The 18,004-nt window shown below is 37.8% G+C and overlaps 1 protein-coding gene and 1 pseudogene across 1 annotated transcript in view; both read left to right on the top strand.

Annotated features, from left to right (window-relative positions):
- The window catches only part of CPE (carboxypeptidase E), a 109,972-nt gene that overhangs the window by 21,339 nt on the left and 70,629 nt on the right, over positions 1–18,004 (top strand). The gene's annotated exons all lie outside the window — the stretch shown is intronic.
- On the top strand, positions 6,340–7,115 carry LOC126006884 (transmembrane protein 60-like; annotated as a pseudogene).

Raw genomic sequence — 18,004 nt, 5'->3', positions numbered from 1 at the left:
GCTTTCTCTTTAAGTATGTTTTCATTAGAAACAAAATAGATAGCATAGCCTCACACTTAAAAATTGTGTGTCCTGTTGAGTCCAAAGGTGTGTTCCATGTTATAAAACATACAGAGAACCAGTTCTTAACCCTCAGAGATAGTTAACCAGGAGATTGTAAAGACTGGAGTTCCTAGAGTAGAGACAGCAGTGGTCTTAATTATTCATAAGCAGGATTACTGGAAAAAAGGAAAAGCATATAGTCTATGACAACCAAATATTGAATGTGTGTTTTAGAAGATGGGTCAATTCTAATGTGAATAGTCCTTCCTCATCTTCAGTGATCAAAAAAGTTAGGATGCCATTCTGAATAGCTATTTGGGGATCATTAGAGCTTATTTTTATCACAAAATGAAGAGCTTTTTGTTTTCTTCCTCACTAAAAGAACATGTTCCAGTGAAAATTTTCTAAGATATTAATGTTTGCCTTTATATTTAGGATAGTAACTTACAATAATAGGTCCATACCACTTACACACACCTAGTAGAGTTTTTTTAAATAATAAAATCAATGAAATTAGAAATTGACTATAAATAAATATTTTAAATGGAAAGGCAAATGACCTTTTAGAGATCAAGCTGAGTTAAGGGGGGTAGAAAGATCCAGGGTTTCTTTCGCTAAAAAGATCTTGTTTTTATATGTTAGAGGATTCTGGGGTTTTAAGACGGGTGGCTTATGTGTCTTGAAAATCTAATATTTTTTTTTCTGAAGTAGGTGCTGCCATGGTGACAGATTGGCATAGCAACTATAGACAAATCTCATTGGCTGAGTGTCTGCAGACTTGCTTGTTGAGTAGCATTAATATGTAGCCTCCTGCTGTTTTTTTTATTGAGGAGACCATCTGGCATTAGCTGTATTTAAAGGTACAGTTCTATTAGACAAAGAATCCCCAGTGACACACATTGAGATGTTAAAAATAGTTCCTGCAGACATTAATAGTTTTAATTAATCAGTGATGAAATTCTATTTCAGATCATTGCCTAGTATAACCAATTAATTCTTTATTTTAGGCTCTGACACTAGGCACTAAAGGACTTTATGTTAGAGTTTATTCATTTTATAACGTTTACCTGCCAAAACTTACACATTTATATTATATATACATTTTAATGAACCTAAAGATGATGCTATTCTCTCACATTGTATGTTCATAAAATCTTTTTTTTTTTTTTTTTGGTTTTTGGGTCACACCTGGCATTGCTCAGGGGTTACTCCTGGCTGTCTGCTCAGAAATAGCTCCTGGCAGGCACGGGGGACCATATGGGACACCGGGGTTCGAACCAACCACCTTTGGTCCTGGATCGGCCACTTGCAAGGCAAACACTGCTGTGCTATCTCTCCAGGCCCCTCATAAAATCTTTAGAGATCAGTTTTTAAAATATTGATGACTGAGATTTAGTATATAAAGAGTTGTCATTTTTTTATTTTTTAGCTGACGATTATCAGGTAAGTATCTCTCCTGTTCTCTCTGACTTGAGCACTTTTATATACCTTCAGAGAAGAGCTCATAATGTCTGACATAGCAATTCCACTTTTTGACATCTATACCCCAAACACAAAGTCATAAATTTGGGAAGATATGGGTACACCTCTGTTCATTGCAGTGCTACATACAGTGGTCAAGATTTGGAAACCACCCAAATGTTCAGTGACAGTAGTGATACTAAGATGCTACAAGAAAAGATGAAATCTTGGAGTTTGTGGCAAATTTGGAACTGGAGGGTATTATGTTAAGAGAACATCAGAGGGAGGAGGACAAATATTAAATGATTTTACTCATGTTGGTATACAGAGAAACATAACAAGGATAAAGGTAGTATTGAATGATGACAAATACTTGGCCTTGGGTTATGAAATTCACCATTCCCTCAGTGGTGGTCAGGGTGCTAGGGGAATGAAAAGATGTGCTAGAAGCAATATTCAAGATGGCAGGATAAGGTCTTGGGCACTTTGGTGTTAGTGATATGTAATAACTTTATATATTAAAACTATAAACAGCAACACTATCTTGACTATGTTGACTAAATGAGGTGCTGGAAAGATAGAACATCAGTTAAGGTACTTGCCTTGCATAGGGTTGACCCCAGTTTAACCCTTGACACCCCACTTAGTTCAGGAGTGATCCCTGAGTACAAAGCCAGGCATATGTCCTGAGCATAGCTAGGTGTTTTACACACCCTTAACAACAATAATAATAAAAAATATTATAAATGTTTTCTTTTGTAAAAGATGGAAGTTAGAATGGTTTCTAGGATTTCAGCTTGAAAATCCTGCCATTATCCTTAGTGTGGCTAATTAATTGTTGAACAAAATTTAAATTATATTCACAGTTAATGTGCTTTCTAGCTTGCTAGTAAACAAAAAAGTCCAAGCCTTTTGTAATTCATATTTCAAATTTTTCTGATATTTCACAATTGTAATTATTTTTCTAAAACATTAAAATAAAAACATGTTATTTTGATCAGTTTCTACAAAGAAAATACTCTCAGCTATTGCCTTTCTTTATTAGAAGACATCTTGGTAGAGTGGTTCTATGTATTTTTCCCTTTTCATTCAGTTCATTTGTTTAGTGAAATAAATTCCAATGAAAAGCAAAGTATTTTCTTTTTTGGCTAGTTTTAAGGGTGAAGGTGCAAAATATGTGAATAGTATTCATTGAATATTTGTACGTTAGGCATTCTTTAGTATATTCTATTTCATACTTGAGGAGAGGCGACTATATGTCAGTGATTTGCTTAGTGCAGTGCTTCTCAAATAGGGGGGCACGTTTGACCTCAGTAAACACTGTCATAACAAGTTAAGCCCCGTGTTTATATCTCTGTATGTCTCTGGAGCTGACAGTTGCTGTGTCCTGCTTCAAACCCTGCTTCGAAAAGCTATGCATTGCAAAATGTGCTCATTGTAGCCATTAATCCAGATATTACCTCTGGTTAAAAAAATCAGCTCAAATTATTTTATTTATTTTTGCTTTGCAGGTTAAAAATTTTTTTAATAAAGATACTATTTACAGTCATGCGAGGGGGGGCATAAAATGTTTTCTTCTTCCTAGGGGGACATGACAGAAAATAATTGAGAAGCGCTGGCTTAGTGGCATTAGTGGTATAGTAATGGAAAATAAAAAAAGAGTCCATATGCTTCAAGAGACCATCTCTGTTCTTTCAAACTTGAACTTTCATCAGGATCACCTGGAAAACTTATTTTATCCTATATTGTGAGATCTCACTCCCAGAGTTCCTGATTCATAGGTCTGATGTGCGGCCTGCAGTTTTGCATATCTGAAAAATGTTTCTGGGGATATGGATCTGCTAAGGACTATGAAACATACAATGATCATTCTTCAACAAAGAGTCGCTGATATGCAAAGAATTTCTGGTTGGGATGGAGAAAGACTCAAGAGGAAATACTGTAAGCTCAATAATAGTAACTCAGGTTAAGAGAACTTGAAGAAGGAAAAGAGGGTTGAGGAAAGGTTTCCTAAAAGATATTATGGAAATAAATTTATTTGTGCATAATCTCAAGCCTTTACCTCTCACTTGCAACGTCAGAGTAATACATTTGTTTAGTCACTAAAGTGCCCAGAATAGCTGAACTCTTGATTGAGTAAACACATACATAGGGTGATGGTGTTTTTTGGGAGCGTTGTGGGGAGAGTAAAGTCACTCAGGAAGGTCCTGTGAGAAGGGCTTTTGTAGACACTCTACAGGTTGAATGAATCAACACATTTTGCATGTGATATTTAAAATAAGTAATGGGTTTAATCTGATATTATTGTACTGAGTCAATTGTACAAATGAATTTTAATAAAAAACACACACCAAAAGCATCCATTTATTAGAGCTTTCTCATAGCAATAAAATTTGAGGTAATCTCAGAGTGAATGTGGATGAATCAGACTTTACTAAATTGTCTATTACTTTAATTTGCTTTCCTCTTGGCTCCCCTAGTATTGCTGAGTTCTGTGAAATTGCTTCGCAGACTCAATTTCATGGAACATATAGAATTTCAATGTCTTCTCCCTTTGAAATAGTATTGTCACCCATCAACCATACAAAATAGAAAATGAATTACATTTCAGACACCTTCATGGGTGAGTCTTAAATATTCTGACAGTTTACTCAGAAAAACAACTTCAACTTGTAATGGATCAAAACTAGAATCACTGCAGCATAGCTATGAAGTCTTTCTTACTGACACAGCCAGGTCACTCCCAATCCTTTCCTAGTCCTGCTCAAATAGACCTCATACCCATGCTGGCCGATGACTCTTAGCTGTCAACACCCAACTATTAATGGAGATTAATTTTCTTACACATTTAGAATCTTATCTCCCCAGAAGATGCTGAAAGAGTATCAGTAATGACTTGATTTAAGAGTCAGGGGTTTCATAAGTTTTTTAATATTTTTATTGTAACCAATGTGAATTACAAGTCTTTCACAGCTTTATATAAGTTACATAGTGACAGTGAATTAGGGCCATTCCCACCACTTGTGTTGTCCTCCTCTACCCCTGTTCCCAGCATGCATCCCATACCTCCCCACTTTGCACCCTGGACTGCTAATGTAGCCAGTCCCTTTTGTATATAAAAGTTTGTAATGATTAAGAAGACAATAGAGGTGGGAACTTTGTTTTGGTTTTAATTTGGCTTCCCCAGAGATACTCAGGAGCTTAGTGGCTCCCAGTTGAGTTTCAGCCAATTGGGCTAGTGATTCAGGTCAAGGGCCTTAAGATGCAGTGCTGGTTGGGACCTAGTGTGTCAGGGATGGCCTGAGCCACCTGTGATGCTCAGGATTACTCAATTGCTTCCTGGGGTGCACTTGGTGATGACCGAGGGAGATATGGTGCTGTGTATTGCTGTGGGAGTGAGACTTGTCAAGGTACATGCCTTCATTCCTTTACGATGTCATCATCTTAGAAGAACTCTATCTTTGATTTGTCCTTTCCTCAAATGGAAGATATAAAAAGCCCAGACTCAGATTTTCAAACCTGGATCATTTAAAGCATGAGAAACTTTTGCCCACAGTTGCAGTTTTCTTGTTATTTATAGTGGTGGTGGTGGTGGTGGTGTGTGTGTGTGTGTGTGTGTGTGTGTTTCTTATTCTTTGAATGCTATAGGTTCTGAGGTTAAGGGTCAAGGCCAAGGGTCCAACAAACAGGTAGGTGTGCTTGTCAGAGAGAACAGCAAGTGGTTATTTCACTGATACCTTAGGAATATTAACCTTTGATAGAAATAGCTCATTGTGGGGCTAGAGAGATAGAACATGGATTAAGAGGCTTGCATTGCATGCAGCCAATCCTAGTTCAATCCCTGGGACTTTTTATGGTCCCTGAAACTTCATCAATAGCACACCTCTGCTGCTGGCTTCAGGAAAAAACCTTTGTGGGAATGTTGGGTGAAGAATAAAGGCTTGGGTCACGGGAAGACCTTGGATATTTTAGTGGTGCAGGGTTGAGACAAGCAAACCAGAAGAGTCAAAACCATGCTAAACATATAATCCAGACTATCAAAATTTAAATTTTTTAATTTTTTTTGGTCACACCCAGAGTGCTCAGGAGTTACTCCTGGCTCTATGCTCAGAAATGCCCCTGGCAGGCATGGGGGACCATATGGGATGCCAGGATTTGAACCACCATCTTTCTGCATGAAAGGCAAATGCCTTACCTCCATGCTATCTCTCTGGCCCCTCAACATTTAAAATTTAAATCAAATTTTAAAAATGTGTTTGGTAAGGAGGCAGGATGTGGAAAGGAAGGGAACACTGGGTCTTTAGTGGAGGGATGCTGACAATGAGGGGGGTTTGGAGTTGGTACGTTTAGTGCTCGGATTTTGTTAACAGTTTTGCAAATCATGGTACATCTCTCTAGATCTCTTAGAATGGAGAGGAATGGAGTCTGAGTAAGAGAATAGGGTCTGAATTATTTTCAATTTCTCCATGAGAATGAAACCATGTCTGCAATCATGAGAGCATTTTCTGCTCACAAGTGAACCAACCATTCTTTTAGGTCCTTCCTAATTGTTTAGGTACAACATGGTTGCTTAGCCATATTCACTGGCTGAGCTAATGTGACTTTTAAAGGTGTTGAATTTATACCCAAGGGTCAACTTTTCTGGACAGCATGTTTATGTGCAGAGCACATTAAGTGTTTTGAGAGGGTATTTGGGACCCTGCCAGCCTAGGAGAGGATTCACAAGGGTCTTCAGCAGAAGAGCTTGTGTATGGAAGGGTGAACACATTATAGGAATGTTTAGGAAGAAATAAAATAGAAGTATGTGTTTATGTTGAAAATAACATCAACAATAGAGGAGGGCCTCCGCTCCTGTCTCTCGGTTATCATGTGACGGAGTTCTGGATTAAATGGGGGAGAAAGTGTGCTGGAGGCTGAGGATCCCAGGTGGCCGGGTGCCGGGCCTTCGCGCGCCTCTCCGCTCTCAGGCCGGTGGCGCTGTCAGGCTATATTTCCCTTTTTTCGACTCCGAAGCAGCCTCTTTAAACTGTTTAAATGAGAATGTCCTTGGCTCAGAGAGTGCTACTCACCTGGCTTTTCACATTACTCTTCTTGATCATGTTGGTGTTGAAACTGGATGAGAAGGCACCTTGGAACTGGTTCCTCATATTTATTCCAGTCTGGATATTTGACACGATCCTTCTTGTTATGCTGATTGTGAAAATGGCTGGGCGATGCAAGTCTGGCTTTGACCCTCGACATGGATCACACAATATTAAAAAAAAAAAGCCTAGTATCTCATTGCAATGTTACTTAAATTAGCCTTCTGCCTTGCACTCTGTGCTCGACTGGAACAGTTTAATACCATGAGTCTGTCCTATGTCTTTATTCCTTTATGGGCCTTACTGGCTGGAGCATTGATAGAACTTGGATATAATGTTTTTTTGGTAAGAGACTGACTTCTCGGAACATTATCTCATTTTATTGCTGTTCAGCAAGCTGTCATTAAAGTGTTCTGAATCTTTTGCAAGCTTGAAGAATACCAGAGAACTAAACTGTAGTTTAATACTGCTTCCATAAAACTATCTTGGTGACTTCTAGTCAACTGAAAGTTTGATTGTCCAGTATTTGAATTATAAATATCTTCTGTAAATAAAAGTTTGTTTTGAACCTTAAAAAAAAGAAAATAACATCAATAACTGTGGATATTATTGAAATTGTATTTTTTAAAATATAATCTTATATTTGATCTTACAGTTGATCATTGGAAATTGAAAGAATAGTTGTGGTGATGTTTTATATGATTTAAATAGTTTTAAATAGTAATTGCAATTTAATATTGTTAGAATTATAATTATTTTTCAAATAAATAATATTATTAATGGCATTACTATTATATGTTAACTGCATACCAGAACAAATCTAGGTGCTAAAGATAAGGCCAATGCACAGTGTCCTTAAGAGAACCTATGAATCAGGGTCTACTATTGCCTCTATCATATATATTAGGAAATGGAGGTTATATAACTTGTCTAGAGTTGCAGGTAAGAAGAGTCAGGACTGTACCCATACTTCTCTCTGGGTGACCTGGAGAGTTAGGACAGCAGGTAAGTTGCATGCAAGACATATTTGACCCCAGTGCAGCATGTGGTCTCCTGAGTACCACCAAGAGTGATCTCTAAATACAGAGCCAGGAGTAAATTCCTAGTCAGATGGGTGTGACCCCAATCCAAAACCAAAAATAAAAGCAGACCTCTAATCTCAAACTGTGTCTCTAATCACTGCACAGCCCATCCACTTCACTCAACATGGTCACTGCACAAAGGATTTTGATGTTAAAAACAACTGGGGACATTGGTGATGGGATAAGTGCACTGGTGAAGGATGGTGTACATTCTATGATTGAAACTCAAATGTGTACAATTTTGTAACCACTGTGCTTAAATAAAGAAATTATTAAATAAAAATCAACTCACTGAGGGAAGCAGGGCAGGTATTCATCTTCTCATTAAAAATATAGAACTGGGTATTATCACAATACCACCTTTTAGTTTTCTTAAATCTCACATATGAATAATACTATTCTGTATTTATCTCCCTCCTTCTGACTTATTTCACTCAGCATAAAAGTTTCCATGTCCATCCATGTACAGGAAAATTTTAGGACTTAATTTTTCCTGACGGCTGCATAGTATTCCATTATGTATAAGTACCACAGTTTCTTTATCCACTCATCTATTGTCAGGCATCTGATTTGTTTCTAGATTCTGGATATTGTAAGTAACACTGCAATGAATATAGGCATTTTTGTATTGTGTTTTGTATTCCTAGGGTATATCTATAGGAGTGGTATAGCTGGATCATATGGGAGCTCAATTTCCAGTTTTTTGAGGAATCTCTATAAAGATGAGGGCTGGAAGGACCAGCCCACTATATGCAGCTTACCACAAAGGGTGGTGAGTACAGTTAGAGAAATATCTACTCTAACAACTGTCATGACAATGGTAATGATTGAGAGAAATAGAATGCCTGTCTTCAAGGGGGAGGGGGAGGAGGGAGATGGGGCATTGGTGGTGGGTAGGTTATACTGGTGAAGGGGGATGTACCTTTTATGACTGAAACACGACTACAAACATGTTTGTAATCATGGTGCTTAAAGATATTATTAAAAAATATAGAGAGAACTGGAAGTTATCCTGTTAAGCTAAGTCAGAGGGAGAAGTACAAATGCCCAGTGACCTCATTCATTTGTGGTATACCAAGAAACAAAATAAGGAAGTTAGACAGCATAAAAAAATGACAAATCACCGGCCTTGAATTACGGAACTGATGAACAAGCAGTGATGGGGAAGGGACACAAAGTGAAGGACTTGAGGTGACAAAGGGATTGTGGGGGAGAGACTGAGCATTTTGATGGTGGTTTGATACAATTATTTTGCATCTCAATACTATTAATGTTAGCACCATTATAATCATGGCATCTAAACCATAATTAAAAAATAAGGAAGTATAAAAAGAATCACAGAGTGGATTAAAGTCATCTATCAATGAGAAGTTCTAGTGCCTTTATCTGCTGCTTGATGGAAGTCTCATCTCCTCATTAACTTCCCAACTTAATTCTCCTCTTCCCATGATAGCAGATGGGTTTTCACAGCCTCAAAATCCAGGTCCTCTTCATGAATCCTCTTAGCATTAAACCCATGTCTCAGCATGCTCTATCTTAATTGCATAAACATTGTATACACACAGATGTACAATGTATGAGCTTGTCTATCATCAGTTATCTATTGCATCACATGTGTGACCCTTGCTTTTTTCTATGGCAAAGCCATGATCTCCATAGAATTTACTATTATTTCTGCTTGCCAATCAGTTATTATCTCTTGTGTATGATAAAATTAAGTTCTAGTCTCTTAGCAACTGTTGTCTAAACTGACTGTCTTCTGCAGCCTCTGCTAGCTGGTTTCCTGCATCTCTCTGCAAAACTTACTGCAAATGGCTCACGCTACTTCCTGGGGATGTGGTGAAGGGGTGGGCAACTCCAAACCTAGAGAGAACTTTTCTCATGCTACTAAGGTATTTCTTTTCTTTTTTTTTTTTTCGGTATTCCTTATCTTGTCTTTTTCATGTTATTTGTATCTTTTCCATGCCATTTATTCTTTCCTCTTTCCTCAACATCTTTTATTCCCTTCCTCCCTGTTCTCCACTCTCTTTGTCTAAGTGGCTAAACTTTACTTTTTTCCCCCTATTTCCACCTAGATGTCCCTCTCCATGTGAGTTGCACTGGCATGTCCCCCACATTCTTCCCTGGACTGGAAATCCCACACTGAGGAGGCTAGGATAAAGAATGGGGAATAAGGATGATGGATAGGTTCTCCTGAACACAGTGTAATGACACAGAGTATCATGTATTCTTACCTGTCATGGGTATCTTTGCTTTTGAAACAGTTCATTTGTTGCTCTTACCTTTGGTTTTTGTTGTGTCTTGGTATCTCTGGATGTTGTGGTGGTACATGCATATGTTTGCAAGCAGGTTGTGTGTGTGTCCGATCTTTTGTTGTTGTTAACCTTGTGTTGACAATTGGGTGACTGGCAGCTCACATTTTTAGTGGCAGTGCTCCCCGGGGCTTACACACTAGAATGTGGTGCTGATGCTCTCAGCCATGGTGCTCACACATGCTCAAGGAACTCACACATGAGTTATGGTCATGATTCTCACTGATGAATGAACCACTTTTTATTTTAGTTTATTTTATTGGTGATGCTCAGGCTTTTTCCTGGCTCTGCACTGTTGAACTACTCCTGGCAGTGCTTGGGGTGCTGGGGATTGAAGCAGGTTAGCTATTTGCAAGGCAAACATCTTATTCCCTGTACTTTCTCTCTAGATTCTTTAGTAACTTTTATAGTATTTTGTTTATTGTGTTTTGAAACCGAATCTCCATGCAGTAACAAAGCTGTTGATGACCAAGTTTCTGTTATGCAATGTGCCAACTCATATCCCTTCAATGTACACTTCCTTAGTTTCCCCTCTAGCCCTTCTCATTTCTTCCCCACTCCCCAGCTTCTATGACAGACACTTATCTTCTCTCTTTCTCTTTTCTTTCCTCTTTTTTCCCCCCTTTTAGCCACCATGGTTTGCAATATGGTAACTGAAAGGGTATCATGCATATCACTTTACCCCCTATCAGCACCCATATTCAGAATGATCATTTTATAGCTATCACTGTCATAATTGTTTCTTTTCTGTCCTACCTGCTGTTGAATAGTTTTCTATCTGGCACTTGCTCTGCCAGATATAATTCTCGGTATTGGGCAGCCACATAAAAATAGGCTTTGGAAACAGCTTTGTGAATCCTAACTTTTTCAGTGCTTTTGAATATTTAGTATAGTTACTTAACTGTAATGACCTTGCATGCTCAAATAGAAATGGGTGGTGGTGTCATAAAAATGGCTTGGATACTTTTGTGTGACAAAGTGACTTGAAAATGTATTATTATGGCATGTGCTAAGAGTCAGGTATGGTATAACATTGGTATAGAAAACAGGAGTGGTCAGCAATTTAGCTCCAGGAATCAGAAAAGAGACCTTGTAAGCTTTTCTTCATCTTCTTCAGGACTTCTGGCATGGAAAGGGCCTAAGAAACCTGAAAATGTACTTGCTGCTCATATTTCTGGCCAGGGTTTAGAGCTAGTGTGATTCCATTCATGTATATTTATGAATCTGTCCTACTTTAAATTAATACATTTGGAGAAATACTCTATTTTTAATATGGGCAAAAAAAGGATGATCAGTTTCAAGCATACCCTGAGCTTATTATTGCATCCTATAGAAAATATCTCAGCTTTGTTATTTTCCCTCAAAACATTTATATATTTTCTGCAATGTAATAGCAAAATAATATCCATGAAGGATTTGTAATTTTTGTAACTATATTATTTGTATTTAATGCTTGAATTATTTAATTTTCCTAAAACTACCACTTGAAAGGAACTTAATTTATCAAATTGATTAGAAGAAGGTATTTTGAAAATAGTTTGGCTTCTTTGGAGAAGATCTATGAATTGTAAATAAAATGTTATGACATATGAAAGTGAAGCTAGACATGTTATGAATCTTACAGTGACTAGGACAACTTTTTTATAATGAAGAATAAATTTAAATAATCTGAATGTATTTGTGTACAGTGTAAAACCAGATGTTCTTATTTGAAAAACAAAATTCGTTATGCTTCTAAGTATAGTTTTTATGTAAAAATAAAAACTTCCTGCAATTAGGAAGTTCAAGAACATTTTCTTGCATAAATTATATATGCTAACAGCCTGAGTAGTATTTCCTTTTACTCCGGCTGGTTTCAGCATTATGATGCTTAGATGAAAACCAGTTGATTAATCTACTTGAAATGCCAAACAAAAAGAACCTATATATAAGAAGTACACGGGCCGGAGCGATAGGGAAGTGGTAGGGCATTTGCCTTGCATGCTGCTGATTCAGAAGGACCTTGGTTCAATCCCCCCCCCCACCAAAAGGAAGTACAGTCATTAAGAAGAACCCAACCAAAAATAATGTTGAGCTTGAAAAGTATCACAACACATGGCTTGCAGGAAAATTGGAAGAAAAAATTGGATAGAAAAATTGGAAGCCAATTTACTTATTAATTTTGGTTTTGGGACCACACCCGGCTGTGCTCAGGGCTTACTTCCGTTTCTGCTCTCAAGCATCACTCCTGGCTGTGCTCAGGAAACAATATGGAGTGCTAGGATTAAACCTGGCTCGACCACTTGCAAGGCAAGCATCCTACCCTCTGTACTATCATGCAGCCCCTAGGAAGCTGACTTTTTTTTTTGTTTGTTTGTTTTTGTTTTTGGGCCACACCCGGCAGTGCTCAGGGGTTACTCCTGGCTGTCTGCTCAGAAATGGCTCCTGGCAGGCACAGGGGACCATATGGGACACCGGGATTCGAACCAACCACGTTTGGTCCTGGATTGGCTGCTTGCAAGGCAAACGCCGCTGTGCTATCTCTCCGGGCCCGGAAGCTGACTTTTTAATCAAAACATAATTAACAGTGGGAGAATGAGTTTTTCTTTACCTTTTTTATTGTAAAGTGATATCAAATGGTTATGTTTGAATGAAACATTGATCTGGAACCCTTAACCTGGATGCTCTTCAAACATAAACAAATAAAATGAGAGAAAAGTTTGATAGTGCTAACTTGGGAACTTTCGCCAGATCACTGAACGTCTGTCTGATTAGTAGGGAAAAATCTTTGCAGAAAGTTGTTCACAGAACGCCAATCTGCTTCTGGACCCCAACAGGTGGAGAACCTGTGTTACCTGAGAGGTGATTTTATTATAATGTGGGGGTCTTAGAACATCTGGCTGTGTTCAGGTGTGACTCCTGGCTCTGTATTAAGGGGTCACTCCTGACAGTGCTAGTGTTGTGTTGGGGACTGAACTGTGGTCAGTTGTGTGCTTAATCCCTGTACGATCTCTATAGTCTTTAAATTGTAGCTTAAAGTTGACCTGATTTTTGGTGAGGAGCACATTTGTGGTACTCAGGGCATATTCATGGCTCTGTGCTCAGGGTCACTTTTGGCGGTGTTCTGGGGACTATATGTGGACCCAGCATCAAACCAGGATTGGCTGCATGTGAGATAAGCACTTTATCCCTTTGGGATCCTGAGCCTGTCATTTTAAGAAACCAAGCTTTACATTTCATGTTCAATGAAGGGGAAAAATGCCCTGGAGGGTTTAACCTGAATCTTCTCTTCCTTGACCTCTTTTCACTTGCTTTACCCCTACTGGGCTGGCTGGGGATTCCTACATTCTTCTTCAAGTCCGAACACAAAATACAGTTTGAGATTAGCAGGGTCATAACTTACAGGAGGGTGAAGCACTTACACAAAAATGATTTAGAGAGGTTGGTTTACCAGCCAGAGAAGAAAATGGCAGATGATGTTTGAACTCTGCTCAGTGTAACTTACTTAACCTCCAGAGCTCCAGAGTACTGTTTTAGTCTAGGCTTTGAACTTCTCTGTCCTCTGTTTGGAATTGTTCACTCTGGTTTCACTGTCTTCTCAGTCACCTAATTTGAATACAGGTATGACCTCCCTTGAATCCTCTTCACCTGGTTTAGGTTTATTAGTTAATGTGCTGCAATAATTCTACACATGTTTCCTTGTTGCCCTGTTTTGCAGTTGTATATCCTTTTAGCCCATAAACTTGGTGAATGTAGAGAGTTTGATTTTTTGGGGAAGCTCTATATCCTAACTGCTTAGAACATGTTAGGCACACAGTAGGCACTTAATGCATACTTTTGAATTAGTGACTGGTATCCAGAAAAAAAACAATGAGAACTAGGTCATTTACTATGGGTTGCTACCGGCAACCTTGCAAAATTGGAGTTGGTTTTATTTAGAAAGTTGGTGGTTTTTTTTTTTTTTTTTAGAAAAGATGCAAATCAACTATTGAGATTAAGAGGCAGGGTCAAAGGGACATTTTCTGAGATTAGAAATCATAAAGCAGAGAGTAGGTAGAGGATATGGTTGGTGACTATAAAAATTGGGAGTCTAGTTCTTAGTTGGGATTTATTTTTAAATTTAAAAATCAGGGCATTTCCTACAAGGGTGTGTAGCCAAGTTCAAAAATAATTTGTATTATATTAATATAGTTCTCTTCATATTATTAGCTGGTATTTGATATAGACAGAGCAATATTTTAAGCACTGCCATTGGGCAGGTTTTCCTTTCATATAACAATTGCAAATGGCAAACATAATATTTTATTTTACAGACAAGAAAACAGCAAGTTGAACTTATTTGCTTTAGGATTATTGATGAAGGAGCAGGGAGCCACTTGTATATTCACTTACTTATTTTTGGCAATATTGGTTAGATTATTTTTAATATAATAGTTAGAACCATCATTTGAATTCAAAGTAAGCTATATAGAAAGAAGAATACTACATTGAGTAAGTCCCATCAGGATAAGTATAAAATTTCATCATTTTACTACCTTAATATATTTTTGGGTTTTTAGTTCAGTACATTGAGGGGGGGGGCTGGGTCACACCCAGCAGCTCTCAGGGGTTACTCCTGGCCCTATGCTCAGAAATCGCTCCTGGCAGGCTCAAGGGACCATATGGGATACTGGGATTTGAACCACCATCCTTCTGCATGCAAAGCAAATGCCTCACCTCCATGCTATCTCTCCAGCCCCCTACTTCAGTACTTTTAATTATTTTTCCTACACTGTTTTATTTTTAAAACTATTAATTCTTGGATTTGAGAGAGAATCAGCAGTAAAAGTCTTGCATGTATTTGATCTGGTTTTAATCCTTGACATCCCATATGGTTCCCAGAACATCTCCAGGAGTGATCCCTTAATGCAGAGCCAGAAGTAACCACTGAGCATTGCCAAGTATGACTCTAAAACAAACAAATACAAAAAGATAGACTTAAAAAAAAAGATAGACTTTTTAAGGGCATTTGAAACACAGCAAACTCTTAATACATAGAGCAGAGAAGTCAAAACTCTAAGTCATTTTCTGATGAGTATTAGCAAAGTTTGACTTTCCCCATTAGCTATATGTTAAGGAAATTCTACTGAATAAATTTAGAAGGCTCAAAATTATGACCATTTGCTGCACTCAGTGCTGGAAACTGAGGAGGATTAAGAGTTTTGTGCTCTATAAACTGTGCCTCTGAGAAAGGTGATTCCTCTATTCAGGAGATTGTTTAGAAGAGATACAAGAAAAAAAAAGAAGAGATACAAGAATTTATGACTGAAACCCAACTACAAACATGTTTATAACCATGGTGCTTAAATAAAGATACTATTAGAAAAGAAAAGATACAGGAATTGAGTAAGTATTGGTTTAGTCTCAGCAAACTGCAGCCAGCAATAATGTGTCAATGAAACCATATTGACATTCAAGACACTTTGGAAAAATTCGGAAACAGGAATGGGAAGAGCTTGATCAGATTGAGGCCATGATCTAAAAATACAGAAGGCCAGAAGGTGGTGAGAAAAATGCCAGACAACAAACTAGAGAGAAAAATAAACAAGCCAGGAGAAGTCCTATTTGGCCCCAAAAGAGGCAGATGGTGACAGGAAGTATTAAGGGAGGGGTGATGGTGCCAAAACTCACAAAGACTATAAAATTACCCATCTGTAGTTTGAGATTTTTTGGGGGGAAACTGAAACTCTTTGCTAGTATTACCAAAAAGGGTACAGAACCAGAATATTAATAAGTGTGTATTTGTGTCAGGGTGATAGAAATGTCAGTTGTGTTATTCTGTTAGAAAGGAAGTTTTGTTTATTTAGAGTTTGTGACCAAAATTATAAATAGTCTTTTGTTTTGCATTAAGGGAGTTGGATTGGCATTAAATCTACTTCTTTCACATTTTTGACATAAAAAAGAATTCCTTTAAGAATGCTAGCAGGTTGCTAAGGTAGCAATAATAATTTTCTTAACTGGAAGAATCTACAAAACATTCCTTTCTGCTTTTATTTTTTCTTTTTAGAAAGGAATATGGAAAACAAAAAGTAACAATGTTGTGGCTTACAGGAATTAAAAAATGTTAAATTTGAAAGTTAAAATTTTCTACTAGAGGGGCTGGAGAAAAAAAAAACAGATGTAGTATATAACATAACTGGTAGGGCATTTGCCTTGTATACAGCTGACCCAGGTTTGATCGCTGGCACCCCATATGGCCCCCCAAGCCTGTCAGGAATTGTTTCTGAGTGCAAAGCCAGGAGTAATCCCTGAGCATTGCCGGGTATGACCCTAAAACAAAACAAAAAGAACACTATTAGAGAAAATCTGTCCTTCAATCTTTTGAAATACGTTGAAAAAAATTTGTAGGTATTTTAAGATAGATATTTAGAGCTGGGCATAGTTTTAGTATCTAATTTAAGGTATCAATTAAGATTAGATTTTTACAACCATCTCAGTTACTAACATGGTTCTGGTTTTGTGCTTGAATATGTTTTAGACATATTCAAATATCAAAAATATTAGATTCCCCATTCTCCTTTTGATTATTTATATTTTTGGAGGGGAAGGAGCATTGGCCTATATAAAATGGTGTTCAGGGATTTCTCTTGGTGGAATTCAGGGGACCATATGTAGTGCTGGGAATTGAACTGTGGTGAGAAATATAAGACAAATACCTGAGCCCTTATGCTATCTTTTCAGCTCTCATTCTCTTTTTTTTTTTTTAGTCCAGTTAGTGTAAATTTCTCCTGGTAAGGATCTGGAGACCATCTGTGGGACCAGGGATTGAACCTGGGTTTGTCACATGCAAGGAAAGTGCCTCGCTCATTGTACTTTGTGGATGCCACAGATTTTAAACCAAGGTTATATTTTGTGGCCCTAGGTTCTGAATGGAGGCAGGAAATGCCAGTTTATGGAGGGCTCCATGTTGGTGACTTATTAGGATTTTCTTTCAGAAGGCTAAGTTTCCATTAACATCACCCTGAGATATCTCGCCATAGCAGGTAGCATATCTGGAAAGGACACAAAGGAGTGGCAGAAAGATACCCTAGACAATAGCCAATTGTTTTATAGATCAACAGAAGCTAGAACCTCCTCATCCACTCCCTATATAAACTGGCTTGTCACCTTGGAAGGGGTGGGGGTGGTTGCCTCCTGTGGGAGGTGGCCCTGGTAAGCCAGTTTGGCTGACAGAATAGTCTTGCTTTGCTTTATTTCAAGTGTGTGGTCTCATCCTTTGACTCTGGACCCTAAAATATCTTTTGTTTTTGGTGCCAATGATGGAAGCCAAGGCCTTACATATGCATGGAAAGCTTTTTTGCTACTATATCTCCATTCAGCAAGATTTATCTTAAGGCAGAAACTTATTTGATATACATCAGTTTAGTGGATAAATCACTCTCATTTTTTTTTTATTCCTCTCCATAGTAGAATTTGGAAATTTTCACTGATAGTTTCTTCAGTTTGTAGGAAAGTTGCAAGCTAATGGTTTCTTTAGGAAAAACAAAACAAAACAAAACAGATGTAGTATTTTGTTTTTAAAATGTGTGGCTGACTATGGTTCCTAATGACAGAGGAGGGACCTAATCTTAATTCTGATGTCTGTCCCCTGAATGTTTGGTCAGCAAAGAAACCTTCTCCTTCTCATTTCCTAGACTTGGCAATTTGTAGCTCCCATCTCTGTTCTCCTATCAGAGACAGTGTTTATGCTCAGATTGGTGAATTTCTTCTCCAAATTTGCCCCCACCTCCTCCTTAAATTTGCTTCTTAACTACTGCCTCCTTCCAGTTTTATTTTTTTTTCCCAGTAGGGACAGTTAAGTTTATTTACTTTCCTTCACATGATGATTTCACTTGGACAAATGTGAACCCTTCAGAATACTCAAAATTTGATTTATTGTGCTCACATTTTCATGTTAGTAGCATTGATTGTTAACACATCCTGATTTAATACCAAAGGTTTTTTTGTTTTTGTTTTGTTTTGTTTGTTTGTTTTAGGTCCACACCAGGTGGTGTCAGGGGTTATGGCT

Source organism: Suncus etruscus, chromosome 4, assembly GCF_024139225.1.
Source record: "Suncus etruscus isolate mSunEtr1 chromosome 4, mSunEtr1.pri.cur, whole genome shotgun sequence".
Taxonomy (NCBI): Eukaryota; Metazoa; Chordata; class Mammalia; order Eulipotyphla; family Soricidae; genus Suncus; species Suncus etruscus.
Note: the sequence above shows the minus strand (reverse complement) of the source record. Positions and strands in the feature narration are given on the sequence as shown.